Below are 25,803 nucleotides of genomic sequence, written 5' to 3' on the forward strand. Positions count from 1 at the left end.
TTTGCGGATCAAGATAAATGGGTTACTTTTCTTTATTCCTCTTTATTTTATTCCCATTTATTTTATCCCTTCCCATTATATGCCTATAATTTCATTACGATGCTTAATTTTATATGTTTCAATGATTTACCCAATTCTTTTCTTTAAGAAAGAGATTTGGTATTTTTTTCATAGTTTTTTAGTATTTCCATACCTGTCGATCGCCTCCCCTTAACCTCTACTACTATGGAAAATTATATGTGCCTGTGGTGGAACCCCAAATACAAGGAATACTTTTTAAGAATACCTGCAGAAGTGGGTACATTGGTGATGGTTGTCTAAAATTACTTTAGCATTTTGTAGAAAAAATAGACTTATTTTGAAATTAAATTAATATGATTCGCCTGTCTACACCTATGAATGTTTGTAAAAACTTAACGCGTATAGGTGCTGATGAATACATTTTGTTTCGGGATCTCACCAGTGCTTACTGTCGTATAACATAATGGTTCGGCCGACGTTCTAAATATAGGCTTCCTAATGTGAAATAGTGGATCTGAACCAGTCGACTGAAGAAGTTAACGGCAGTTTAGAAGATTTGAATCCTTTTCAATTGCGGATAACTGAATCGATTTTTCTAATTTTGAAAAGACGCAAATTTTTCAACCCCGACACCGATTATTCTGTTAAAAAAATAAACTGGGGTTTACTTCGTGATTGAATAAGGTTCCGCGAGCGGAGTTGATGAATTAGGTAACACCGAAAAAACTTTCACCGAACGGAATAACATATCTTTCCCTCACCCAGCTGCTCTGTTTCCACTTTCTCCCGTGGTTTCCGTCGCCTACGTAACTCGATTCCGTTGCTTGATGGAGGATGTTGATGCATCGGCCCGGTCGAAGTAGTGGATCCCGACCGGGAGAAAGAATCCTCGCTCCCCACCTCCACTCTCTCTCTCTCTCTCTCTCTCTCTCTCTCTCTCTCTACCACCCCTTTCCTCATACTTCCGTGGGCGTAACTCAAGGGTCGCTTTTAAAAGTACTCGCTAGTTCTTCCTTTTCTTCTTTCTCTTTCCAACGAGCGATAGCACCTCTCGGAAACGGGTGTCGGACGCCGACTTTGTGCCCTCCCACCTCCCCCTCCACTCCCCGCCGCGGAAATATAAACTCCACAATATTATGGAGCGATGCACGGTTGCTCCCCGCGTATATTTTTACTTCGAGTGAAAACAGCGTTGCGGGACCTATTTCCATCGCGGATCGTTGGCACGGTGAGGATTCCCAACCAAAAGGACACCTGCACGAGGTTTTAATTCCGGAGTCCGCTTTTGCGCTCGGAAATTCTAATGTGCTCCACTCATGTGGACGGTTATGTGTGTGTGTGTGTCGGGAGGCCACACAACCCGTTTCGCTCTGCTCAGAAACCTATTTGAATTTTCGCGTTGAAAGTATGTGAAAATCTGGCGAATAGGTCTAAATTACAGCAATGATTATTGAATTGGGGTATTATACTATGTAGATGGTTTTGGATGGAAAAAAAACTCAACAACATTTAATTCTTTAGCCTAGACTAACCAGACAAAACCTTTCATTTCTCACCCCATCCTCACTTGGCTACCCCCCACTATCACAGTATCCAACGTCCTATCGAAAATCAACACTTTGCATCCATTTTTTTCTCCCTCCTTAAGTTCCCTCTCAACAATCCCCTCTCCTTGCTCAACATACCTAGCAGTTCCTCATTCGTTTTCCCTTCTGTCCATTACATCTTTTCAATCTCTATCTACAACCACATCTCTTTTTGGTTTTCCATGGAATTTCCTACTGTCTCTCTCTAATAAACCCAAGAAGACGGTTTATGCGTGAAAACATAATTTAATGAGACGATTCGTCTGCAGCTTAAGATAAAATTGAGGGCAATATCTCAACTTGAACTTAAGTGCACCTTAAAATGTGCAGTTTATTGCATCCAGTTTTCTTCAAAAGACGGGAGTAGCTCTTTCAAAACACCAATCCTGGAGTGTCGTTGTCCAAGTTTGCGTGCCTGTATTTCTAAATCATCCTGAGGTAAACATATTTTCCACAATAAAATACACAGAATATTTGTAATATTGTATTTTATGATTTCAACCACGCGCGGTTGAGATAGAGTATCATTACGCGTCATTTTCAAGGTATACTTTCATTTTTCACCAGTGAGAATGACGTGCTGGTGTTGAAATTGCGGTTGGGTAAGTATGAGTTAGTGAGGAATATTACGAACTTGTTTTTGCTTCATTGTGGGAGTACTTCGAGATTTGAGTCGGCAGAAGCATCTTCCCCTTCGTGCTTAAAAATTACATAGCCATAAAACATCATAGTTATGTTTGCATGTTATGTTTAAGCAAATACTTCTACGTCCAGTGGCCACAGCCATCTTGAAAATACACCAATTATACCCTGAAATATCATTAATAGTTTTCAATTATAGTGGAATGAAGTTTATTTCCATGTTTTAAATTCTTCGAATTATAAAGCATAGAGTGTGTCATCATCAATATTAATCTATCTAATGAAGCAATGCTCTGGACAGTTCCAAGCTCCATTTGTTTAGTCTCAAAGCAAAATTTTGTGGAATATTCTGAGTAAATATAAATTAAATGAAAATACTAATTTAAATACCGTTATACATTAATGTGGAACGAGGTTTCGAAACGTCTTTCAGTTTTGCCACGGTTGATGAAATGCTAAACAAATAATAAGTTTTTAGAGAAAGCATTTATTTTTCTTTAAATTCATACGTAATAATGAATTCAAGTTTGGTTTTCTACCAACTGTCATGTTTCCCTGCCGTGCAAAACCACATTTCATGTCCAAGTTCTAAAGAGTATTTTCTAAACATATTTACTGTCATGATGTCCTTCCTCCTTGGGAAAGCTCCTTTGCCCAAATTTAATTTTTCTTCCTATGCTCCTACTGTTTTGATCATTTTGGTACAAAATACTTCGGGCGTCGGGAAACTGTTCCATTTATTCTATTTATTTATTAATTATTTTAAATTTTAACTTATCCTTCCTCTTACTCGAAAATCGCATAACCTTTATATTTGTTTAAATTATTTTACATCCCTCACCTATACCTTGATTTTCTGATAACCCCCAAACATAATTTGTAAAATATAACAGAGGGGGCTTTGTCCGTGCACTCTTCTCCCCCTAGACCATTGGTTATTGGTCTGGGCAGATAGGCATAAATATGTACTCAATCGTCCTGTGGACGTGTGTTCGTATTATGATTTCGATGATACTGGCTGCACATTAATTGAATAAATGTAAAGTGTAGTGTCTTCCCTTGCCTACCCTTCTAGTCGCTCGGAAGCGGAGAAAGAGGTGGTATCCGTCCTCTCCTGAGCATTTTCGACGCATGTGCTATGTAAAACCGACATTACCTATGACGTTGCGTAAGGGATATGAAAAATAAACGCGCTCGCATTCCGATTGTCATCTCCCGATTTGCTCGTCACGGACGGAATTTACTGGTTTTTGTTCTTCAACTGCAGAAAATAAAACGAAATGTTTCGTCTACACTCGGGAGAGCAGGAAGCAAACCATGAATTTCACTCACCATGAATGTCTGGCTCAGTGAGCAGGAGTTTGAGAAATGGAGTGTATAGGTGGCGGAAGGTTTGTCCGGGCGGGTCGGATGTCTCAAGTCGAGTGGAAGTATATTGTGGGAGAGGTTGAAAGTATCCAAGCATTTGCTAGAAATTTTATTTCTTATTTTTTATCTTTAATTATTTTTTTATTCTACGTTTATGTTGACGCTTTCGACCCGGAGTAATGGCAGCCGTTAGTCCATTCAGAGGTTGAGAGATGCTTTTAATTGGCGTGAGACAGTCCATAAATGGTGAGTGTGAAGGTCAAGCTATGGGCGAGAGTATTTGCGGGTTACTCTTTTAAAGTTACGACCCACCTATAACGCTGGAGGGGGGGGATGGTGGACTGGTGGGGTAGCCATTTCCGGGTGATGGTAGCGCGTTAATGGGGGTTGAATACTTCCTGACCATCCCTCGAGTCTTTCCAATAACTTCATTTTTTCGGCGCAGTTCTCAAGACACTCGGGAATCGAGGATCATGGGTCACCAAGGACTGAATGTGAAGTGAATGGAGCCGGGACATGGGAGACAGCCAAAAGGCACGGAAGGTGAGTTAGCATTTCGATATGGTGACCAATGTACTCGCTTCCCACCGCATTGGAAACAGGTTCGAATCATGGTGGCAGAACTTTTCGGTGCTACCACGATCTTTACTTGGGGTGTTATCTTTGGGGCATTTCCAGGAGAGTGCGCCGTTTGTCAGACGTGACGTTAAGTTGTGTAAACCATTCTAGTTTTTTGTTGATGAATTAGGATATTGCCGACGCCGAGTTTCTCTCCATCCAGTCTTCTTCCGTTTACTATACACCATACCTCCTTTTACCCACCTATCCCTAATGGCTTAGATGAACTCAGACCACAGTCGCCTCCCTTGATAATTACTACTACTACGGGCGATGGATTCAATCGCAGATACCACTTTGAAAATCATTCTGTGTTAATTCACGGAAATATTTAAATATTTTATCCTCTGATTTTCATATAAATTGTGTTTTTTTTCTAAGGATTACTTTCATATGCCTGTGTAATTCTCTTCATGAGCTTATTACTTATTTGCATGGGCAAAGTGGGACATGTACGTACATTTTCCTCATAGCATGATTGTTTCCAGGACTGTTTTGCTTTAGAGCTGTGCATTGTTGACAACTTCGTACTTTTTTCTACAGCTGTATAATGTTTAATAACTGTATATTTTGTCAAAACCGTGAATCGTTTCTTGTCTGACGGTATATCAGAGGCTGTTGGCGTTTTCCGCCCATTTGAATTCCCCTTTAGCATTACAATAATACGCATACATTCCTAGAAATTATAGTGACATACATGGAAGTGAAAAAAGTTCACTAGAGACCGAAATTGTCGAAAATCACAAGTGCGATGGTTAGCATGACAATACTACGAGGGTCATCCGGAAAGTAGTACCCGTTCGTGCCGCATGAAGTGCTGACGACGCGAGTAGCCGCTGGACGAGGTCAGATAGCTTCAGTGGCTTGTCTGCCTTCTCTGAGCCAAGTTGCGTGACGCTAGCATTGCCTGTGTTGTTTCTGTGATTGTTTACAATGTTTAAAAAAATTGAGAACGCCGCCAGTTGTGAAGTGAGGGCAGTGATTAAATTCCTCAATGCAAGAAACGTTCGCCCATGTGATATTCATCGCCAATTAAAGGAGGTGTATGGAGACAATGTAATGGACGAGTCGTCTGTTCGGCGGTGGTGTCGCAACTTCAACATGGGGAGGGGGAACACACACGACGATGAGCGTTCGGAGAGACCGTCTGTCATTACAGACCAACTGGTGAGCTCAGTTGACGAATTCGTGAGGAACGATCGGCGCGTCACAATTGATGGCATCTGTGAGCATTTTCCCAATGTTTCTCGAACAATTGTTCATGAAATTGTTAAACACCATCTGCATTATGCAAAAATTTGTGCAAGATGGGTCCCTCGCGTATCTCAATGAGCTGGCGGCGAAGGACTATGCAGCAGGAATACAGAAACTTGTCACACGTTATGACAGATGCCTTAATTTGCTTGGAGATTATGTTGAGAAGTAGTTTAAAGTATCCTCTTTCAAATAAAATTTTTTATGTTTGTTAATATTTACTTTTGTGTCTTTATTTCACGAACGGGTACTACTTTCCGGATGACCCTCGTATGATCTCCCCGAATGCCATTTATACCAATTTACAATTACTCCAATGGCTGATAACCTAACATCCTTTGACACTTACCATCATGGCGGCTTGAAGGTTGTGATGTAGTTGTTAATGTGGTAGAATGCATGGAGAATATCGCATTAAAGGTTTTCTAGAATTTTTATTGAAGCATTCCAAGTCATTGGTGAGTTCTATTGAAGTGCTCTGGTACTCATTATCTCCCCTCTACAAGACCAGCGAAAAGAACATACATACATGCATAAGTGTAAGGAGATAGAAGTATCTTTAATATTGAATGATTTTAATTTGGCACGCTTTTAATATTGAAGGTACGTTTTAAAATAGCACCCTCTTATCACTGCGTTGGACGAGGATCAATAGAGTTGGTGGCTGTGGCAGAATCCTTGCCAGCCATTTTAAATGTTAAAATATTCTAAAGGACAAAAATACGGGAATAATAAAATGTAAAATATAAATATCTAAACTTACATGTTTGGGCTCTTCAATAATTTGTATTGTTGTATTTTTTATGCAATATTTTGTTATTTATTCCTAGATAATCAAACGCCTTCATTGAATTTAGGAAACCTTGATGAAGTCTGACAAGACCATACACATGTTTATTTAATGGACAACCGTAGTGTAAAAGTATACTGATTTGATAAATTTACTTCCTGCACTAGTGATTGTTAATGGGAGAATAATAATGCTATACCTATACTATCCCAGTGGACCCGCCTAAAGAATAAGCGTCAGCAAAAAGTGGACTTATTGATCGCAAGTCTGGGAATGAAGACAAACGGGGACAGGAGAAAAAAAAAGCATAAAAGATAGATTCCCCAACTTGTCAACGACAGAAAAATGTTTATAAAAGAAGCAAACGAACAAAGCGGCGAACAAACCAGTGATGAATGTCTAGACAGGAAAATTATTTTCTTCTTAAATAAATTCTTGAAAAACATAAAAATTCAATATCATGGCTGATATAGCGTGAACTATGGCGAGAGTACTTTGGAGTACGATTTTATCATTTCAACATGTTAAAAATATTCGCCCGAACAGGGACTTGAACCCTGGACCCTTAGGTTAAAAGCCTAATGCTCTACCGACTGAGCTATCCGGGCCTGAGTTTAATCATACCTTTTTTATATTGTCTACGTACATTTAACCGAATCTTAAAATTCAGTTTGATGCTATCGAATTTAAAATTAGGAACAAATACAAGATATTTTTGATAAATTCAAGATTTCAAATAAGGCAAAATAAGGGACTTGGTTGTTAAACTGTATGGGACTTGGTGATAACTAGCTCATACGTGATAACTAGCTCATACGTGATAACTGATACGATATACTTGTAGAGCATACCCTCACAAATGTATTTCTTCCCGTGAAAAAGTTACTCCTTCCCATCGCGGTCTCTAAAACATTCGAAATCTAATTTTAGCCAATCCCTTTCTGGAAAAATCACAGAATCAGTGTGCTCCAGTGGTGTGTGTGTGGAATTCTGGCGACGTTTCAATTCTATGCTTTATTATATTTTCCGCATTTCCAAACAATTTTTGACTCAGGCCTTCGAATTCACTCTCATTATGCTTAAATGATTTTATGCCCTCCACATGTTCACCGTCTTGTGAATGAATATATTCCAGTCCACCAAGTCATGCATACCACCAGGAAAGGTGTCAGGTAGGTGGTTTATGGGACTTTAGGCATACATTAATAGGATATAGACTATGGAAAAATATCGATAAGATTACGATGAATATAATTATTAGAAATATATTTTGCGTGAAAAAGATAAGCTGCGTAATCCTCCTCAAGCCTAATTGTTAAAAATTATTCTTTTCTGGCAACAATTTTTTTTCAAATCTGGTGGATTTTCTCTGAAAATTTTCCGATCCCTTAATTAACGTTTTCTCATTGCGGCCGAAATCATTGACACATATTCCTATATGACCTAAATAAAGCTTAGCTTCTCTACCCTTACGTTTTCATTCAATTTTTCTACAAATCGATAAATAATGATTTTTATGCTCGGCCGACCCGCGCGCATAGTCTTCTCATTTAATTTCTAAATTTCTTTTCTAAAATGGTGATTTTTTTACTCCTGGAGATAACCGTGAACCTTAACCAATGGCATTTGCTCTCATTGATACATTTTCAAAGTAAATTATATCTAAAGAATCATAGGACACGAAAGATACCTAAGGCCCTTGTGTCCTTTCACCGCACTCCCTCCGACTCTGGTATACCTTGCTGCGAGAGAATTTATTTCGGTACCTCCCTTTTCCCCCCCATTGATCGCCACCGGCAATCTTTCAAGAACGGGAATTCGTCGAGAAGGCCTCGCAGTCATCTGCGTCGATGTCGTTTCCACCGAACCGAAAATCCTGGACAACAAACGGCCCAGGATGTCAAGGGAAAGGTTTGGAGGGGGAGGAGTCGAGGGAAGAAGTGAGTGGCGCGCGGGTGTTGAATCGGAAAGACCAATAGGATGCGGAGATGTCAACTTCCACGGTCATTTTTATTTCCCGGGAGGATTTTCGGGTTAATGATGACCCCCCGCCGAAATACGGGAACGCCGCTCCAATTAACGCGTAGATTTATCGGTGGCTCTCCCAAAATAGAATATAGGAGGGGGAAGGCGGAGGCGGTTGAATTGCTGGTTGGATAGGACGGGGGCGATTACGGTCGATGTGAGGGACACAGAATACTTGAAATATAAGGAGAGGGAGGCAATTGGTGATGGGAAAACAATTTATAGTATATTCATAAATATGTATGCAGACATATTGTTATTTTTCTATATATATATATATATATATATATATATATATATATTTATTCATATATATATATATATATATATATATATATATATATATATATATAAAAGACAGGGGAAGGAACTGGCCCCCCTAGCCTGATGAGTGAGTTTCACACGCCGTCGGACTTAGTACTGGGTGAACTCTACCGTAACCTACCCAACCGACCTTCGGGTTGATTACTGTGTTTATGGTTACAATGTGTACAAGGTCCTTAATGATACGCGTGCTCCTTTGAAGGAAATTAGAGTCCCTTGGTGGTGTCCTATAAGGAAAAATTTCACTTTTGGGAATAGGAACCAGTCTGCTAGTGCCAAGTCGGAACTCTGTTTGATCTAAGACTATATATAGTATGCTAGGTTGGTATTTCAGTGTATTTTTTAATTTTCCCTGATAGCTCAATGGTGAGACAATAGGCCCCGCAAGTCGCAGATCATTTGTTTGAGTCCCGGTCAAGAAAGCTTTTTTGGCGCATGTTATATGCTCGATTCTACCTAACCCACTATTCCTCTGCACTTCTTTTATGTGTAATCCTACACATTTTCCTTATATCTGTATCCATATGAATCAGTATACGAAATACCTCAGATGTGGAGCACTCTCTCAGTGCATATACTATATATGTATTTATGTATATACAGGGTTTGTCCGGAAAATAAGTGTACTGATTTTTTCCCGCCGCTCCAAGCGCGCCCAGCACCGCTCTGACGGGCTGCGATTGGAGGGGGGTATGTTGGCAAGAGACGCTGAAAAAGGCAGTCAGCTCTGAGCTGTGGTGTAGTAAGGAGATCTGTTAACGCGAACCTCCACGCTCGATCCACGTCACGGAACGCGATGCCGAAGTTTTTGGAGCAGCGTTATTCCATCAAATTTGCGGTAAAGCTTGGGAAATCGTCTACCGAAACTGTCGGTATGATTAACCAGGCTTACGGGGAGTCAGCCATGTCCAGAAACATGATCTTTCGGTGGCACAAGATGTTCGTGGAGGGCAGAGAAGAGGTCGACGACGAACCACGGCCTGGACGCCCGTCAACGACACTCACCGACGAAAATGTGCGAAAAGTTCGCGATGTACTGAACTATGATCGTCGTCTTAGTGTTCGGATGATAGCAGAGCAGTGTAATGTGCCAAAAACAATAGTGCACGAGTCGCCCGCGTCCGGCCAGCGATCAAAAACATCTGGCGGCTGCATCACGACAATGCGCCGTCTCACACCGCGCTTGTCGTGTCAGACTTCTTGGCCAAGCACGGCGTGGCAACGCTGCCGCACCCGCCCTACAGCCCGGACTTGGCACCACCGGACTTCTTTCTGTTCCCGAAGATAAAGAGGAGTTTGAAAGGAACGCGATGCGGGACTTTGGACGCCGTCAAAGAGGCCGTGACGACGTGTCTTCGAGAGGTTCCCAAAGATGCCTTCGCGGGAGGGTTCCAGGAATGGGAACGCCGCTGGAACAAGTGTATCAACTCAAAAGGGTCCTATTTTGAGGAATATTAGCTTAAGATATGTAAAAGTGTGATAAATTTTTTTTCCTGAGCTCAGTACACTTATTTTCCGGACGACCCCTGTATATGTGTGTATATATATATATATATATATATATATATATATATATATATATATGAACACTTCTATTTCTTCCGATGGAGACGGAGTTGAATTCCGTCGAAATGATTTAGAAATAACGTTTGAGTGATCTTTTTATGTGTTTTTATATTGTTAGTTGCTGTCAAAGCTTGTTGTTCAACACTTCCGTGCTACTTCGACGAAATCATCTACAATATATATATATATATATATATATATATATATATATATATATATATATATATATATATATATATATATATATATGGTACTTAAAAGGACGCTCACATGGTACATTGTTTAAGCTTTCGGCCTTCTTCGAGTAAGACTCTTACTTGAAAAAGGCCTCGGAGAAGGCCGAAAGCTTAAAAAATTTACCATATGAGTGCCCTTTTAAGTATTACTATTTTATTTGTGGTCTATTGTGCCGTCCAAATATTATACTGCTCATGTGAGCGTTTCTATATCATGGATATATATATATATATATATAAATATATATATATATATATATTTATATATATATATATATAAATGTATATATTATACCTTTCATAAACTAACATGTTCCCCTCCTCATCCCTCACCAACCATTCATTCAATATTTACGCCCCTCTCCGCATCCTTCCTCTTTTACGCGCCGTCTATTTTCCCACTTCTTGTTCACTGGGGAGGATTGCTAGGAAAAAGTTTGCAAGCATGCTACGGGAGAAGTTTTCCGGGAAAGTTTCAAAGAAGGCAGAAGTATTTAATTCAGGGCATATTTAGGCACATCAACAGCTGAAGACTGTGGTAGAGTATAGAACGCATTGCAGACGAGGTAGCTGTAAAATAAATATTAGACCGAGTGAAGTGAGGCTTGAGGTATAATTACTTAAAGAATAGTTAATCGTAACGTATGTTTTTTTAGAATAATTATTGTCATTTAAGGTATTAATTTATCAGAGCTTAAGTTGTGGATTCCTGAATAATTTACCGTAACTGGTAGGCTACTCTAAATAATATAACGGTGATAGTTTATGTGTGTGAATGTTTATATGTATATATATAATATATTTATATATAACATACATACCCACGCATGTTTATATATATATATATATAAGCATTCACACCTATAAATTATCACCGTTCAATTAAGTTCCTCTATGTTTCAGTTGATAGGTTGCCATGAACATAACGGTGAGAGAGACATAAAGAGTTTCATATATTGCGGTTATTAACCATGCTTTAATATTATTTTTATCATCTGGCATCACATTTTAAATTTGAAGATTTGCTGCAACATTATTTAGAGTTTTGGTAACATTTCACTCATTTTTTTCCCACCACATTTGCTAGAACAAGAAATTCCCTTGCACAGTTTTGAAGAATCATCATGAGTTTGAATAAAACTTTAGAAAGTTTTCCCATCAATAACAATCTCTGTCACAATTTTTGGCCTTCTTTTTCGTCCTCCGTCCAAATATTTCACATTTTTTAGCACACATACACCCCTCCTCTGTTGCGGCGTTACGCCTCACCTGTCTGTTCTCCAACCCCGTAAATTTTTTAGCAGGTTTTATGACCTGAGCTCCGAAGAATTAATGCCCTCGAAAGTTGATTAACAGCTCTTTCATGCTCGCCAGAGCAGGGATATAATTTAATTATTTTATTGGTAGTACATGTCATTTCCCTCGGAAAAACGTTTGTGCGTGTCCCATGAGACGTTACATTACCTCTATTCCCTTCATAACGCCCACTGACTGTGGTCTAACTTTGAACATGACGCATTTCATGTAAGTATAACTGCCCACAAAACAGGTTAAAAGGGATGTCATCTAATAGATTGTGATTTCAATCAGAACTATGGGTGAAAACTCTATTTTAGGTGTACACAGCTTTATATGTTTTTTATAGAGAAAAGATGTTTGAATCTAAATAAATGGGGAATGAAATATATATATATATATATATATATATATATATATATATATATATATATATATATATATATATATATATATACCGGGACAATAGAACACAAAATAAAACAGGTAACACATAACACATTGAGGACAATCACATTGAATATTGTTTAAGCTTTCGGCCTCCTCCAAGGCCTTCTTCAAGTCTTACTTGAAGGCATCGGAGATGGCCGAATGTGAGTGCCCTCTATGTGTGTGAGACCTATTTTATATTGTGTTCTATTGTGCCGTTATATTGCTCTCGTGAGTGCTTCTTTATCATCGATATATATATATATATATATATATATATATTCTCCCCTCAATTACAGTCTTCAACATCCCGCTGCCGGTCAATACCCCCTTCATCCACTTTTTCTATGGAGGCAGGAAAAGTGGATGAAGGGGGTATTGACCGGCAGCGGGATGTTGAAGACTATAATTGAGGGGAGAACGTTAGGCAAACGAGGAAAGGGAGGGAACAGGATAGGGATGTTGGACGGGATGAAGGGAGGAAGGAAGTACTCAGAGCTGAAGAGGGACCTGATGTAAAGTAGGATGTTGTGTTTTGCTAGGGATCACAAATTATTAAATTAGTAATTATGTCCATCCAAAAACCTAACTTAACCGGTAGATTACCTAATAATAATACATATATATATAGTATATATATATATATATATATATATATATATATATATATATATATATACATATATATATATACACACATATATATATACACATGCCATTATTATCTTCTAAAGACGAACCCTTTTCGATACAGCCATTGGTCTCTCTCCATTGCCGTTCTTTCCAGATCCTTGTATGTTGTTACTCTCATATTACTTTTTAAAATTGTCTATAAATTTCTTTGTTGGCCATCCCTTTCCTTGTTTTCTTATTATTTTTCTTCCATTATATTTTCCAGGAAGTTGTTATGTCTCAGAATTAATTCAACAAAGTTAATTTTCCTTTTCTCAATCTCTTTTCTTTGATTATGTTACTCATTAATTACTCTCAATACTTCTATTTTGTATTCCATCTTATTTGTAATATTCATCTACAAATCCACATTTTCATTCCTTCCAACAGAGCCTTTTCCTCTCTCCCAATTTTCAAGTCACACATCCGTACAATAGCCATGCGTATTATACATGTAGTCTACCATTTAGGCAGATTTTAGTTGGACAACACCTGAACACGCCAATATTTATTACTTTCATCTAATAAGACACCTCCCCTCCCCTTTCACCATTCCTAGCACTTCCTCGTTTGTTTTTTTTCTGCACATTTCAAATGTTTTATTCATCTCCACAGCCACGTCTCAAAAGACCCCAATCTACGCCTATCATCTTACTCCGAAGACCGTGTTTTCGCACCGTAAAAATCATGTCCCATGCTCCCGTCCATACATGTATGGACATGAGTTTTAACGTGCCTTTTCTTAACATCCCTACTCGACGTATCTGTAATCAATTCCCCCCTCGTTGTGACATTTTCTTTGCCTAACGTAATTATTCTTCATGTATCCCCACAAACCTTGCCCATATTGATACATTTATTGAGGCAAATGTATATTCATTATTATTATTCGGTATTAATATATATGTATGCATATATAAATTAATATATATATACATATATATATTTATATTAATATATATATTTAATTAATATATACTACCTTGATCAAAAATTTCCCGGAATTTATTCAGAAAATTAACAATACAAGTTTATTCATCTAAATCTATATTGTCCCCTTCAAAGTAATCCCCATCGACTGCAACACACTTATGCCAGCGCTTGATCCAATCCTCGAAACATTTTTTATATTCGGTTTTCGGTATGTCCATCAGTGCTTCCTGCGATTTTTCCATTACTTCCTCTCGGCTGCTAAAACGCGTTCCCCGTAATGGTTTTTTAACTCGATTGAACAGAAAGAAGTCACAGGGAGCCAAATCAGGTGAATTCGGTGGCTGTTGGATGGTATTTGTTGCATTTTTCGTCAAAAAATTACGAATAATGATAGCACTGTGCGACGGTGCGTTATCATGGTGCAAAATCCACGAGTTTTCTGCCCACATTTCTGGTCTCTTTCGGCGAATTGCTTCACGCAAACGTCTCATAACGCCCAAATAATACTCTTTGTTTACTGTCTGGCCTTCTGGCAAAAATTCATGATACACTACACCGTTGTAATCCATGAAAACCGTCAGCATTGCCTTCTTTTTTGACTGAAAACGACGTGGTTTTTTTGGTCTCGGCTCATTTGGTGAACGCCATTCACTTGCCTGATGTCTGGATTGCGTGTCGTACTCATAAACCCTCGTCTCGTCTCCAGTAATGATCCTTTTGATGAATGTGGGATCGGATTCAGCCTCGCAAATCATGTCTTTTGCGACGTCAACACGGTCTCTTTTTTGCATGAAATTGAGGTCTTTTGGCACCAACTTTGCTGCTACACGACGGAAACCCAAATCATTAACCACAATGTCTTGGGCGGATCCATAGGCAATGTTCAAGTCCTCCGCTATTTCTCTGATGGTTAATTTGCGGTTATTGACCAACATTTCTTTTACTTTATCAATTTTTTCACCGACTTTCGATGTCGATGGTCTGCCACTGCGTTCATCATCTTCGATTGACTCACGACCACTTCTGAACCGCTCGTGCCACTGGTAAACGACCGTTTTTTTTAGAGAATCGTTGCCGAAACACTTTTCCAACATTTCCAACGTCCGTTAGTAGTAGTAGTAGTTTTGAGGGGAGGCGACCGACGCGCCACTAAATCCGTTTTTTACGCAAAATTTAATACAAGTTCGTTGTTGCAAATTTAAATCCATTTCTGAAATTGTAAAAAATCGCCAACACACACAGAGATAGATGTACTCTTGGCTACGTAACTTTTGCAAATGTCAAGTTATGACACTAAGATTTAAAGGGAATATCAACAACAGATGTACCAATTTAACAAAAAAAACAGAACTCAAATCGGAACGATGGGTGCGCCACACGGTGGTTATTCCGGGAACTTTTTGATCAAGGTAGTATATAGTTAATATATATATATATATATATATATATATATATATATATGATGGGCTATAATATTTATACTACTACGATGTAATATATCTTATATGAGAGAAAGATAGTATTTTTATCCTTACACCAAGTTAGGCTGTACGGAAACAGTACATTTATATAATTTTTTTTACAATGCAGTTAATATGACATTTTATTTTCTATTCTATTATATGAGCTTGGTTTTGCAAATTCAAAATGAATAACTTGTTTTGATGAATTATATTTTACAGTGATCATTTTCTATAAAGTATTGTCAATTAATAAAAAGTGCGGTTAAACGATATTGAATGCCTTATAGATGTAAGACATTGGGCAACCGTTAAGTTCTATATGTTCTTGGATGTTAGTAAAAAGTGTACCTAACTTCATCGAAATAGAAGTAATATTTGGCGAAATCTCTGAAATTTTCTCTATTTAATCTGTAATTTCTCATGTGAAAATGTGTCACCGAATAGGAAATTTTATAGTTGAATTTTTTAATCTTACTTAGCCATATTTTGGACGTTTTAATTTTCTGCGCAAAACGGCTGCCCCCCACGACAGCTTGTAAATTTCAACAGATTCAGCGCATGGAACCACTCGTATTCCCACAAAAATCCTGGTACTTCTTTCTTGGCCGTATAAATTGTGGCTAGAGTTAACATCTCTACGATTTGTGCGTTTGCATTCAACTTAGAATTCATTCTAGCGTGTTCGTAAATTGCGCACGAAAAAACAAATGCTTCACTAGTTAAGCGTCGGTCTGTGTTCAGCAGTGTCCTCACTCTGTCCACATCCGTGTCGGTTCTTGCCGTCGACGGCCGTCCGGAGCGATGGTCGTCTTCAACGAGCTCCCTACCCTCTTTAAACAACTTGTGCCACTCAAATACTGTGGAACGGCTTAAGGCAGTGTCCGCATAAGCCTGCTTGATCATATCGAGGGTCTCAGTTGCCGTCTTCCCGAGTTTCGCACAGAACTTCACGGAATAACGTTGCTCTAAATTCAGATTCATTTTGTTTTTCGACGCGACAAAAAACTTGCTTCTCTAAAAACGGTGTCCTCACTCAACGACCGCCCGCAGGCGACTGAGATTGGTGTCGGTCTGTTGCTAAGAGCCCCCTCCACCTTACCCTGCCAGGCAGACCCCCCTCCACCGCTCCATTCGCGCCAGAGAAAATCAGTCCTACCACTTTTGGGTGCGACCCTGTATATCGATGACCTGTTAATCTTACTCTTGTAGTATACATTTCGGGACGAAGTCAGAAATGAGAATGTATAGCAATCAGTACCCGTCAACCTATGCCAATAGTTTGATTCCTCTGTCTAATGCCTGGTTCAATTTGTTTCTTTCTTCTCCTTTGTTTTTAACACGTCACTTATACTCTTGCCGCGCAGTTGTGCGCCACGAACTTTTTGCGATGTCCCTTTGGCCTTAAGAAATTTATTTAAAATAGGGTTACGGATGGAAACCATTTCCAGGGATATGAATACTATTCTGGGAATCTATACACGTGAAACCAGCCTGTTGGGACCGCTTGGAATGGAGAGGGGGGAGGGTGGACTGATAGCTTACACGCCCAAGGGTTGATGGAAGGAGGAATGGACTTGAAGTGTTTTACGGGGTAGTGCATAGTCGGTAGGAGAGGTAATCTTTTTTCGGGTGTTGGGGAAAACATTTATTTTCACTTTGCCCCATCTTGGACCATCCGCCTCCCTACTCGAGTTATGCACTCTCGCACCAAGAGATGCTATGGACCACTGTGGTTCGCCCTATCTCCCCCGCACCGGAAGCCTCTTCCTCCCGGCACTGCAAAAGTTTTCCCCGATCCATTTTTGTACGGTACTGTTATCGGGTCCTGGATTTCAAACTTTTTCCGCAAGAGTTAAGATATGGTGTGATTGGCGTCGCTCTTATGCCAAGAGTGCGCGGCTGGACTGTCGTTCGTCTCGCCGGGATATTTGGCGTCATCGCGTTGCGCGTTATCGTTCACGCATGAAAGATTTTAGCATAATATTTATATTTTAAATGATGATGAACCTACAATAAATTGCATTATGAGTGTAAGATTCATTTTAGGATATCGTGGAACGATTCCTTTACCACATAGGAAGTCATTATTAACACTTACACACTACTGTGTAAGTGCCCTGATTAACATGAGAACATTTTATGAAACAAAAGACCCGTACTACGTTTTAAAATAGCGTTTTTATTTAACACTGCATACTTTATGCCTGCCATAATTCCTTCTATTCATTTCCTTCCTATATTACTACTTTCCCAGCATTCTCCCTCTATTACGTTCTCAAGAATACAAATCCTCACAGTATCTCTTGAATCCACTTGTCTAGTGTTCTTCAAATCTTTACCAACTACCTTCTCTCCTCCCTTGTTATATGTATTGTGTTCTTGTTAGCAATTTTGCTAGAAAACTAATGTAATCTGTTTGTTGTACTCAGTTATTTTATTTACTAGTTTTATCATTATTTATGGTTGGTATGTAAAATGTATCTGCAAAAAAATACTTGTAAATGTATGACGGCGATTTAGGTGGTAGAAGATACTCCATAGTCTCAATCCTGCCCCAAAATAAAGATGGTTATCTATCTATCTACTATTCCAAGAGTGTATTCATCTGTTTCCTACTCCGTTGATTAAAATGTTTCTCCATTATTTAAATAGGCAATTAAATAAAGCCGATTTCCCATAGAGGTGTACTATCATCGGAACATTGCGTACAAAATTTATTGTTTTTCAATCAAAGATGAATTTGTTTTATTTTTAGCACCCAAGAGTCGTCATATTACCACACTGTAAAAACACGATTCTATAAACTTTTAGAGTCGAAGAATGACTATCAAACGGAATTAATAATCAAATTAGAGTGACTTCCTTTATTACACTACGGTGCGTTTAAATTCTTAATTCTCATAATTTTTTCTGACCAAATTTTGACAAATGAAAAGGCTTTTGAAGAAGATCTTTTTTGACCACTGGAAAAACCGGCTGAACCGTGGCCGAGGCTTTTTGGTTTCGTTGTCATACGAATTTTAATCTTCTTTGAACTGACACTTGCCCATGAAAGCGCATTTTTCCCATGCCGTAACACCATCACCTCATGTCTCACGCAAGGGGCGATAAATTGCGAGTGTGTTTTGAACTACAAAAGTGTAAAAAACCAACGATCTTACGCTGTTCTGGTACTCTATACCAGGCCATTTGAAGTATTATACACTTTTCTCATTCTAGCGTGAGCTTTACGAATCGTGTACACTTTTCGGCTCAGTCATCAATAGCATGTATTCACAAAGATTAAGTTTCATAGTATCATTATGCATTCAGAATTATGTGTAGCAATAGAAAAAACATCAAATGCTTCCAAGAATAGCTATTCTTAGAGGTTCGTTTCATATTATGAGGGATTAGAATAGAGTCCAAATTTATTCTTTAGTAATCACGATTAGTTTGCGTCATCCTCCCACGTATCTCTATCGTATGAAATCATATTTAATTCCGGAAACTCTACACATCCTATGTCCTGCATTATATCTGGGTCGTCGTCTATACTAGATTTAGATGAATAAACTTGTATTTTTAATTTTCTGAATAAATTCCGGGAAATTTTTGATCAAGGTAGTAGTTTCTTCTGCTCCATACTCCCTTCTATCGTGGTGTCTAACAATATCATGTCGCTGCTCTTGACCAACCCATATGTCCCGTTTCCTTATTGATGTCTTCCATGTGGAACCACTCTTCAACAGTCTCTCTCAATACTTCGTTCCTCAATCGCTCTGTCCAGCTTAACTCTGCCATCCTTCTATAACTCCACATCTCGATTGCCTATAGTCATTCCTTCTCTACTAGTCCCACAGTCCATATATTTCTACCACGTAGTGGCAGGTAAACTAGACACAAAGGTAACTTGACTAACCTTCTTCTCAGTGAATGCTATCATTCAATTTTTTTTTAAATTTGCCTTTCATCTTATTTTGGGCTATTTATGTGCTTATGTTCGAAACTAAGTGATTTAGGCTGTTTTTCACCACACATTAATTATTATCATTTGACCAAAGTCAAGGAGGTGCCACCACTATTACGAGTATCATATAGTAAGACATACGATATGAGTTTTTTTCCGAGAGTGGCCTTACCATGTTAATGCCCCTGTTAATTACTATGTTAATCCCAAATTCTTCCGGTGGAAAACCTCAAAAACTATAATAACATATATGAGATCATGGATTTTTAATAACCGTTTTAATGAAAAGTAACGAGTAAAAGTTCTGTTCATTAATCGTGAGTTAACAATGTATGCTTGATCCTATAAAAATAGAGATTTTTTATCAAAAAGACATGTCATGGCATGTCTGCATCCCATCGTGTTGCATCTCGATGCAACCCCATCAACCGTAACGACTAGTGAAGACATTTTTCTTGAAAGAGAAGAGGGAATTGAGGCGGACACTCGTAATCTGATGAACTCATTTCAACAAGTACCAAGTTCTTACATTACGGCTTAGATTTAAATTTGAAGGCAGTTTGCAATGAGACATGAAATTTAACCCACATAACAATAAGACACAAACAGAAAACTTCCGTGGTCAAATGAATTTCGAAAGGACAATATGGGAGTGCCTTTCTTTGTTCGATCTGGACTGTTATAAATCTTTTTTTGGTGCGCCGGCACTCCCAAGGGGAGAAATGCTTAGAGTCACACGAGGGCTCCATTTAGATCCGGGCATACTTTTAACTGCCGGTGCACGAGTACACCAAGGATCCGTTTTGCAACTTTGATGCTGTTGGAGGACGGCCGCTGTGCGCACGCTGTGGGTATGACCTCGTGGATAGCACGTGGTTGCGGAGTTCTCGCGCGCTCCCCATCTCCTGCCGTCCATTGAGCGCTGTTGTGCGCAGTTAACCAAGTGAGGAGTGAATAAATACGGCTCCAGGTCTCGTAGTATTACCGTTGAGTTTTGGACCTTGCAACGCTACAAAATTTATTGGCCATTAGAACTTTTTCTGATAAAATATTTCAATCAACTACCATTGGCTCCACGTGTTGGACGCTTTCAAAATTGTAATAATGAAAATTAGGACCTCCAGTCATACATGAATCCCATTTGGTAGAATTAGAACAAATATAGACGTAGGATGTGGAATTTTTCGATCAACATTTTGTAAATTCAGTTAGATTTTATCAAATTCCAAAGAAGCAGCGGGTTTTGCCGCAACAGTGACTTTTAACGGAGTCATAGGCTAATATGCATTTCAATGTAACAATTTCAGAGGGTAAAAATCATTCGCCTTGACCGGGATCAATGATTTACTTTATCAAAGTAAATACGAGGGTCATCCGGAAAGTAGTACCCGTTCGTGAAATAAAGACACAAAAGTAAATATTAACAAACATAAAAAATTTTATTTGAAAGAGGATACTTTAAACTACTTCTCAACATAATCTCCAAGCAAATTAAGGCATTTGTCATAACGTGTGACAAGTTTCTGTATTCCTGCTGCATAGTCCTTCGCCGCCAGCTCATTGAGATACGCGAGGGACCCATCTTGCACAAATTTTTGCATAATGCAGATGGTGTTTAACAATTTCATGAACAATTGTTCGAGAAACATTGGGAAAATGCTCACAGATGTCATCAATTGTGACGCGCCGATCGTTCCTCACGAATTCGTCAACTGAGCTCACCAGTTGGTCTGTAATGACAGACGGTCTCTCCGAACGCTCATCGTCGTGTGTGTTCCCCGTCCCCATGTTGAAGTTGCGACACCACCGCCGAACAGACGACTCGTCCATTACATTGTCTCCATACACCTCCTTTAATTGGCGATGAATATCACATGGGCGAACGTTTCTTGCATTGAGGAATTTAATCACTGCCCTCACTTCACAACTGGCGGCGTTCTCAATTTTTTTAAACATTGTAAACAATCACAGAAACAACACAGGCAATGCTAGCGTCACGCAACTTGGCTCAGAGAAGGCAGACAAGCCACTGAAGCTATCTGACCTCGTCCAGCGGCTACTCGCGTCGTCAGCACTTCATGCGGCACGAACGGGTACTACTTTCCGGATGACCCTCGTATATCATTTGCTATTTAACATGTGGTTTAAAATTCACTTTTTCAGTGTGGCACATTTATAATTAAAACGAATAATCGAACGATATGATAACCAAATTGTATTGGAACAAAAATTTTCATGCACAACATTGAAAATTCAAGCTTTAAACAAATAAACTGTTGAACAAAGGGATGTATCATTAATATCAAATCCAAAAAATTATCAGTATGATGCTAAGGGCACTGAGAATTGAAGAAAAACTTAACGTTCCTTCTGCATTTTATCAATAAAAAAGGAGGAAGAAAACTATGGGTACATTACACAGGAAAATGGGGGAAAAAAGAGATAAGTTTTGATGACATAATCTATGGTCATTGCTAATTGCTCACTTGAAAGCTAAGGCAGTGAGAAAGAGAAAATTGTGGAGAACGAACTAGGTAGATATTATCATTGACCAGGGAAAAATTGGAACTAGTTTGAAGCCTCAAACTGCCATAAAATGCAATCGCCTCATCATACTTGTATAAGTCGAGCTTCGAGACTAAAACCACTTTTATCATACGCCTCCAGTATAACCTAATGTTAGAAAATTAAACTGTTTTAACTATGCTTCACTATAATTTTTGCTGAAAGGATGAAAAATCAGCATACATATAAATTTTATTACACTATTCCACTAGTCTTTCATCTACCATCAAATTTTCAGGTCGCCGTTCGGGCTTACCTTTGTTTACCCTCTTCATCATTTTGGTGGACTCTAGAGGGTGGCATTTTGATTGCAGTACTAAATCAAGGTATAATAATATTGGCTTTAGGTTGGTTGCTTTAGGACCTTAATAGGGCCGTAATGTGGTGGACTTTTAATTCTGGGCGTGTGAGGTATTATTTTGTTTGTGTATGCTTACCATTGTGGTTAATTCGTTGGTGAAATGCTCACATTAATCAGGCTCGCGGAGGGAGGCTTTAATACGGAGGGAGTTCAATATTGATGATGGAGTCGGTTAAAGGAAAAGTAATAAATGGGCACAATGCTATATATAAATTTCTGAAGGATTAATAGATTGTAAATTTAGCTTTCACCAGGGGAAACTTCATCAAAAGACTGGACAATTTTTGTGAGCGGCAAAAGTGTCCATGAGGGTACTGAAGAGGTGATTTGATAAATTCTAAGAAACTGCGGGAGATCCCGCAGCAGTAACTTTTTAAGGTGTCATCCGCTAATATGCATTACAATGCACAATAATTTCAGAGTGTAAAAATCATACACCTTTACCGGGATTTGAACCCGGTTTTACTAAATAGTGGCTCTTTTTTGATGATACTAGCCAAAAAATTACAAACACCAGCATACTATCGTCAGAAATATCATCAATATAAGTTTTGAGAGAAAGAGTAGAATGTGTAGGAAGCCGAGGAAAAAATAAATGACAAAGGTTATTCTTTTCAAGAACCATAAATGACCAGAATAATTGCGAATGAAGTCGAACAGAATATAATTAAGTATACTTAATTATACTTAAGTTACGTGGGTTGGTTTGTAGCCATTTTTATATCTAAGTCCCTTGATATTATAACCTTCACGTATGGATAGGTAGATTTATATTTGCAATGCAGATGCGAATGCACAAGTAGTGCTGTTTGTAAGATTTATTTCCACTGTTTGTATTATTGAACGTTTCACTTAGTCCTCAAACTTCTTTTAATGTGCGAAGCAGATAGTTAATGCTTGATGTGGAATCACATATTCCCCGTGTTTCACTGGACCCAAATAGTAATTTAGGTGAATTTAAAAAAAATGACTTTATCCACTATCTTTTTCATTGCATGATTATGCTGTGAAAGTCTTTGAAAGGTTTATTCATAGAGTGACAGGATGAAGATTCAGGACGCTGGCACTAAAATTTGAGACAGGATACAAGAGGTTATTCCTGGACGCGGGGATGGAAATGCACCCTTCAAACGCACTTATAAGCCGCTGCCTTGAGTGGATGGGGGGTAGGGAGAGGGGGCGCTTTTGCTTCGTGAGGGAAATACCGTGGAGTACGTTTGGACCAAACAGATACTTCCGCGGCGTGTGGGGATGGCGTTGATCGGGGTGGGTGAGGCGGAAACTCTGAGGCAAAGGGGTTGAAGAGGAGTCCCAATTCAGGATTGGGGTGAAAGAGGTCGTTGGTCAAAGAAGCTGGAAAAAAATAAATACATAACTGCAAATATTTCGGAGAACCTGGCGGCGGGGGAGTCCCTGTAAAACAAATAGAAGATTTCGGATTGTAATAACTGCAACATTTTGCAATATTACAATTCTGTTGGAGTATTGCCAAAACCTCACACTCCAATATAAGAGGTACACTCTCAAACTTTAAGGTGACTCAATATTTTTCTCATGGCTGTAGGTACGAGTACTCGTAAATACTAGCGGAAGTATTCGTAGATGTGAATGCAGTATATTTGTTTGAGATTTACGAGGGTCATCCGGAAAGTAGTACCCGTTCGTGCCGCATGAAGTGCTGACGACGCGAGTAGCCGCTGGACGAGGTCAGATAGCTTCAGTGGCTTGTCTGCCTTCTCTGAGCCAAGTTGCGTGACGCTAGCATTGCCTGTGTTGTTTCTGTGATTGTTTACAATGTTTAAAAAAATTGAGAACGCCGCCAGTTGTGAAGTGAGGGCAGTGATTAAATTCCTCAATGCAAGAAACGTTCGCCCATGTGATATTCATCGCCAATTAAAGGAGGTGTATGGAGACAATGTAATGGACGAGTCGTCTGTTCGGCGGTGGTGTCGCAACTTCAACATGGGGAGGGGGAACACACACGACGATGAGCGTTCGGAGAGACCGTCTGTCATTACAGACCAACTGGTGAGCTCAGTTGACGAATTCGTGAGGAACGATCGGCGCGTCACAATTGATGACATCTTTGAGCATTTTCCCAATGTTTCTCGAACAATTGTTCATGAAATTGTTAAACACCATCTGCATTATGCAAAAATTTGTGCAAGATGGGTCCCTCGCGTATCTCAATGAGCTGGCGGCGAAGGACTATGCAGCAGGAATACAGAAACTTGTCACACGTTATGACAAATGCCTTAATTTGCTTGGAGATTATGTTGAGAAGTAGTTTAAAGTATCCTCTTTCAAATAAAATTTTTTATGTTTGTTAATATTTACTTTTGTGTCTTTATTTCACGAACGGGTACTACTTTCCGGATGACCCTCGTAAATATGCGAGCGCTCTAAACTAATGCAGGACATGGATGACTGCACCGAGCAGTGAACTGGACTTGAATAGCCGCAAGAATGAGAAGCATTTTTATTTTTTTTAAATGGCGTCCATAGATAATTGTTACTTTATTCATCTATTGTGCAATGAACGCGAAATGTATTTTCAATTTTAATTTTTTTCAATAATTGATAATGATGGAAGGTGTAATAATTAATAAGGATATCAAGATGTAAGGTATATGCCCTCTTTGATAAAAAAGTCTTCTGCACTTGTGGTTTTGGATGTATTCTATCAAACGACGGTAATTAAAGTATAAAATGTCTTTCATCACTGGTACGTATTAGATTGAATTTTATCAGAAAAAATTGAGAAATATAGCGATGTTAAATCTGCGTTCATCCAAAGCCTAAACTAAACAGAACAGGACCATTCATTAAATTTAATTGAAAGATGCACCAAAAGAGGAAAATATGGAAAGAATGGAGTGCGTTGACTCGTGGAATCGCATACAGAGACATATGCGAGTAAATGAGTACGTGAGTAGAGTGAATATTAGTCTACCTGATCAAAGAATCAGGGTTTGATCTAATATTATAAAGACAGATTGTGTGTGGAGGAACATGAAGGAGGGCGGAGTGGTGACAGAAGATGGGCAAGCCATGAGAGGAGATGGAGAAGACTGACGAGAAAAGTCGACCCCAGCTAGGGAAAAAGTATAGGCAGAAGAATAAGCCCCTTTTAAGTTGGCAACTACCCCATGCCCACCGAATTTACTCGAAATTTATTTAGATCGGCCATACTCAATGTACGAAGATTTAAATTTTCATTGGCTGCTCACTTTTGAAGCCGTAAACTACCTATTTTTTATAATTATGCAAATTCCACCTGCTCGGATAGTTAGAAAGATTTTATCTTGCAATTTTTACATTAATGTTTTTCTAAAACCCAGATTTTTCACTTTTACCCTACTTGGGGTACTTATTCCTCGATCAATACTTAAAATCAGGGAGATAAATATTAGAATAGATAGATTTAGTGCTTCGGTTTTTCCTCTGGCGATCAGAGGTCTTAATAGATATGATTTCTGGCGCGAAGGGGATAATTCGGATTGATACGTATAATTTGAGGAGTGATATATAATTTATATTGTAGATAACCTGATTATATTTTAAATAGAACCATTCTATAGCATTGTTTCTGCATGATTTGAATATATATATTTTTTAACAATCCTGTCATTGAATATTTTTGCTTGTAAATGGCTTTATTCGTGTGATTAACTATGTTAAAGTGCATGATCGAACTGATGTCTA

The 25,803-nt window shown here is 38.8% G+C and overlaps 1 protein-coding gene and 1 non-coding gene across 3 annotated transcripts in view; both read right to left on the reverse strand.

The window, feature by feature from the left end:
• The window catches only part of LOC139696399 (glutathione S-transferase 1-like), a 196,746-nt gene that overhangs the window by 50,316 nt on the left and 120,627 nt on the right, over positions 1-25,803 (reverse strand). The window lies entirely within an intron of this gene.
• Positions 6,815-6,887, reverse strand: TRNAK-UUU (transfer RNA lysine (anticodon UUU)). Its single transcript has one exon. It is a non-coding gene; the product is annotated as a tRNA-Lys (tRNA).

This window comes from Hetaerina americana, unplaced genomic scaffold (assembly GCF_022747635.1).
Source record: "Hetaerina americana unplaced genomic scaffold, ioHetAmer1.1.p SCAF_7, whole genome shotgun sequence".
NCBI classification, from domain to species: Eukaryota; Metazoa; Arthropoda; class Insecta; order Odonata; family Calopterygidae; genus Hetaerina; species Hetaerina americana.